Here is a 5,434-nt window from a genome sequence, read left to right as displayed (position 1 = left end):
GCCTCAAAATGGAGGGTTAAAAAGAAACACAATCCATAACTTTTCTGGTATTTTTTTTCCTCTGCGATGACAGCATTTCTCCTTTAGCCATGATAATCTTCAAATCTGTCTCACCCTGAACTAGGACCCTTCAGCCTGAAACACATAGAAATGGTACAACTGCCAAGAGTTGTTACTAAATAAACAGCCATAAAAATGATGTCGTTGATAACAGAAGCAATTAACATTATCAACTGTAAATTACTGTCAGTAAAAACAGAGATTTATTCATTATTACCATGCCCAATGCTGACCCTTCTTTCTCTTATTTTTGCATTTGCAGAAAATGAAAAGATTTAAGGAAATGAGAGCCTACCTCTAAATTGGTAATTGCTGTGGTTGTGCTGTTATTCTTGTCACTTTCTGGTTGGAATTCCAGAATTGCTGCTGTCCCTAGGTCAGACTCTCCTGGATTCCTCAGCTTGTCATTCTAGCAACTAGAGCAGAAGAAAAAGAAAAGGGCTCTATTAATCAGAATTCTCCATAAAAATAGAATCAAGAGGAGATAGATAGATAGATAGATAGATAGATAGATAGATAATAGAGATAATGATGAGATTTATTATGGGAATTGGCTTATGCAATTATGGAGGTCAAAAAGTCCCATGATCTGCTGTCTGGGAGCTGGAGATACAGAAAAGCCAGTGATGCAACTCAGTCCAAGTACAAAGACCTGAGAACCAGGAGCTACAATGTTTGCAGGCAGTAGAAGATAGATGTTCCAGCTGCAGAAGAGAGAGATAATTCACCCTTTCTCTGCCTTTTTGTTCCATTTGGCCCTCAGTGGATTGGATGATGGCTGCCCACGTTGGAAAGGGTGAACCTTTACTCAGCCTACAGACTCAAATGCCAATCTCTTCTGGAAACTCCTTATAGACACACCTAAAAATAATGTTTTATGTCCTAACTGTGCACCCCTTCTGTCAAGTTGATATATAAAATTAACTACCACAAGGGCTAAGGTAGCTGTCAGCTACATTAAGCTTTCCTCTTTCTCTATTCTTTTATTTTGGGGGCAGAATCTGAGAACCCCATTATCTGCAACCCCTATTTTCTAGTGGAGGAAGCCAAGGGCTAATTCTGCCAGTGTAGTGAAAGATGCCTTTCACAGGGAATCCTGAAGAGCACTGAAGCCAAGGAAGATGCCAAGTGCATGCAGGTCAGCTAAGGTCAGCGAGTTCAGGAGGAGCTGGGAGCCAATGGCAAAAACCAAAGGATCCTAATCAAAAGGACAGATGATAACAAGAGTAGGTGAAGATATGAAATAATTGGAACCCTCATGCACTGCTGGTGGGAATGCAAAATGATCCAGCTGCTTTGGAAAACAGTCTGATAGTTTCTAAAAAGGTTAAAAGTAGAGTTAGTATACAACCCGGCAATTCCACTCCTTGTTATACACCCAGGATAAACGAAAACATATGTCTACACAAAAACATATACACAAATTTCATAGCAGCATTATTCATAGTCACCAAAAAGTGGCAACAACCCAAATGTCCATCAACTAAAGAATGGATGAAGAAAGTATGGACCTGGTAGCTCACACCTGTAATCCCAACACTTTGGGAAGGAGGATTGCTTGAATCCAGGAGTTTGTGACCAGCCTTGGCAATATGGTGAGACCCGTTTCTTCAAAAAAAATTTAAAAATTAGCTAAGAGTGGTGGCACACACCTGTAGTCCCAGCTACTAAAGAGGCTGAGGTGGGAGGATTGCTTGAGCCTGGGAGGTTGAGAGGTTGAGGCTACAGTGAGCCACGGTTACATCACTACACTCCAGCCTGGGTAACAGTGAGACCTTTTCTTTAAAAAAGAGAAAAAGATACATCGCTATAATGGAATATTCAACCCTAAAAAGGATACATATTACAAGATAGATAAATCTCAAAAACATTAGGCTACATGAAAGAAGCCTGTCACAAAGAACCACTTATTGTATGATTCCATTTCTATGAAATGTCCAGAATAGGCAAATCTATAGAGACAAAAAGTAGATTAGTGATTGCCTGGAACTGGGGGGTGGGGGAGGCATGGAGGGACTAAGGGTTGATGGATAAGGAGTACAATGTTTCTTCTGAGGGTGATGAAAATATTCTGAAATCGTGGCTACGCAATTATAGGAAAAGCTATTGAATTGCACACTTTAAATGTGTGAATTGTATGGCATGTGAATTATATTTCAATAAAGCCATTACGAAAACAAACAATAGAACTAGGGGACCGGGGCAGGAATGGAGAACCCAGACGTTAGCTGGAAGGCAGAAGTCGACAGAGAGAGCAGGCAGGCAGGCAGCGTGAGGCGGTTCCTAGGCTAGCTGTTTTGTGCTGCTGCTGTGCCGGGTCTGCGCTGCGCAAAGTGAGGCACTAATAGGGCCAGCTGAATTTAAAGGGGCAGGGATAGTGTAGACATCAACCGTGCAAAGAGCTGCTGTTTTTACAACAGAAGACTGCTTTTATAGTTGCTGCTATTAAAGAATTCCAGAGAGGCTGCTCCCGTGTCATGACTATGGGGGAAGCATGAGGTGAGCACTATGTTGATTTGTTTATTTAGACCCTCAGAGTCAAGAGATTGAGTTACTCAGGCTCAGTTCAAGTCTTTTTTTTTTTGTATATTCCTTTATTTAGTCCTTTTTACCTCCATATTCCACCTTAGCAACCATTCTAATCGGCACAGTGGGATTCTTTTGGTTTACATGTGTAGGCTTGAATATTGAGTGTTACCATTTTGCATGCATGTATATGTATCTCACATTTAGGAAATATTATTATATTGGATATCCCATTCTGTTTCTTCCTTTTTCACTCTATACTTTGTTTTAAAGACCCATCTGTGCTGTTAGGTATACATCTACTTCTTTGCTTCTAACTGCTCACTGGTGGTGTCTATTGCACATTACCTACCCACAATCCCTGTGATTGGCATACACGTTGCCTTCCTGTCCCTGTACTCCGAATAACATGTGGAACCCATGAGACTATGCCTCACAGACCTCCAATTGCAGGAGTGTAATTGACCTAAGGCTTAGCTCTGAGCTCTGAAATCTAACTCTGGGTTTCACCTGAGGCCTTGCTTCCTGTGGGCTGCTCCTAGCTAGTGACTGAGCAGAGCCAGGCGACTAAGACAGGCTCATTCCTGGGAGACAGGGGACTCCTCCCATGGCTGATTAGGGCTTGAGGACTTCCTGGTGGATTTGGAGAACCTTCCACCAGGTTCTTAGGATGCTTCCACCAACCTTCCTTCCCTCTCCTTCACTTGGGGTCAGACTTCATTGTGGTATGAGTTCTGCCATCCATCCCTATTTTCTCTCACAGGTATTCCGTCTAAGAAAATCTTTGTACATTTAATTGGTTTAATCTGCATCTTGGCATCTATTTCTTAGACGACCCATGCTAACCCTAGTGCTATACCAAACATCTTTGTACATATCCCCTGAGGAGGATGTATAAAGGTTTCTGGGGGATGTACACCTAGGAGGGAAATTGCTGGGTCATAGGGTGGGGCCAGGTTGCCCCTGGAGTGGCTGCTCCCACCTGGATTCTCACCAGCAGTGCATGGGGTTCCCACGTCTTTGCATCTGTGCCTATTCATGGCATTATGCTGCTAATTTATGCCCGCCTAAGAGGCATAGAGTGCCTCTTAGTTGTTTCAAATTCCTTTTCTTTGATTACTAAAATTATTGATCACTTCTTATACATATTAGTCTTTAGGGATTCCTTTTCTGTCAAAGGAATTGCCTACTTTGCCCACTTTAGTCATTTTTATGTTTGCATTCCTTTCTCTTTCTTTTCAGTTTTAGGAATTATTTGTATATTCTACATACAAGAGCCACAATATCTACCACATGGCCAAACTGAGAAAACGGGGTGTGGGGGAATCTCTTCAATTCTTCTTTTTCAATTTTGTATGATCCCTTGTTGTTTTTAGACATTGCAGTCATCTCCCAATTTGCCAACTTTGTTCATGATGGCTTTGAACAGAAATTCTTAGTTTTAGCATAATTGACAGCATCATTGCGGCGGGGGAGCGGGTTGTTTGTGCATCACATTGTGGTCCAGAGCTTGAACCATGGCCAGGCACACCCAGACTTCATTCCTGGCTCACCGTGTCCTCGATGTTACCTAGTTCAGTCACTTCCCTGTTTTTTTTCACTTTGACTTTCCCCATCCCTAACTATTAGAATGACCTGACCAAATGTTACTAAAACAAACACTATAAATAATATTGAGTCCTTTAATGATGACTATCCCAAGTATTACTTCTTGACACAGGTGATTTTCATGGCGTGGGACAAAGTGACCTTAAATCCTTGTAAAGCTGCCCTGAGAGCTCCAGCCTACTTACCATTTTCAAATTCAACCAGAGCAATACCATGCTTCCCAGGTACAAAACGTACTTTCTTGAAACCAGGGAACCAATTAAATAGCACAGATAACATCATCTCATGAGTCTCTGCTGGTAAATTAACTTAAAAATAAAACAGAATTCGGAGGGTAGTAAGAACCTGAGGATTTGGGTATCAGCTGAATTCAGTGTTTCCTGACCAGGCTTTCTGTTTGCGGTTGTTGCTATCTGTTCCACAGTTTGGGCTTTTTTCTTTTCTTTTGTCAGAAAAAGTGTCACACATCTTAGAAATTATATCAGAATCTGTTTTTGCATACTGGATTTGCATTGGAAATCAATGCAAATTATCATACAATGGAAATCCTTGTAACTGTCTCAAGGCATTTGTGGATGAGCCCAGTGTCCTGCACCCATCTTCATGGTCTTTAGAGCCACAATACTTACCACATGGCCAAACTGAGAAAACAGAGCATGTGGGAATCTCTTCAATCCTTCTTCTTTAATTTTGTCATTCATATTGTTGATATAAATTAAGCGATTTGGTCTGATATCCATGTTTTGGATTCAATTGTTCAAATAGCCTGAGGCCTGCACCATCTCCAGTAAGCCCTCAGTAAGTTCCCTCTCTTTCAACTTTTCATCTCAAAAACAAGGACAATATGAGAGAATCCTACTCATCTAAAACAACTGGGAAGACAGGTAGTTGGCTGATAAAAATAATCATTAAATACCCTACATATGTTAAACATTTTCTTTCAACTTAAAACATACAAAAATGTTCACTTATTTATACATGTTTATGTAGGGCTTAGGTCTTTTTTTTTGAGAATGATCCGCTTACTATACTTCACAATTTGTCTCTTACTTAATTTAGATTAATAGTACATTGGTGACAATTTTCAGTTTGGGATTCTTTATTTTTTAATTTTCTATTATTTTAGAGATGAAGTTGCTCAGGCTGGTTTTAAACTCCCAGGCTCAAGCGATCCTCCTGCTTCTGCCTCCTGAGTAGCTGGGACTACTACAATAGGCATGCACCACCATGCCTGTCCTGT

At 40.9% G+C, this 5,434-nt stretch overlaps 1 pseudogene; it reads right to left on the bottom strand.

Moving 5' to 3' along the window:
• Positions 1-4,290: 4,290 nt before the first annotated feature.
• On the bottom strand, positions 4,291-4,934 carry LOC106634777 (U2 small nuclear ribonucleoprotein B''-like; annotated as a pseudogene).
• Between the last annotated feature and the right edge of the window lie 500 nt (positions 4,935-5,434).

Source organism: Pan paniscus, chromosome 4, assembly GCF_029289425.2.
Source record: "Pan paniscus chromosome 4, NHGRI_mPanPan1-v2.0_pri, whole genome shotgun sequence".
In the NCBI taxonomy this organism is placed as follows: Eukaryota; Metazoa; Chordata; class Mammalia; order Primates; family Hominidae; genus Pan; species Pan paniscus.
Note: the sequence above shows the minus strand (reverse complement) of the source record. Positions and strands in the feature narration are given on the sequence as shown.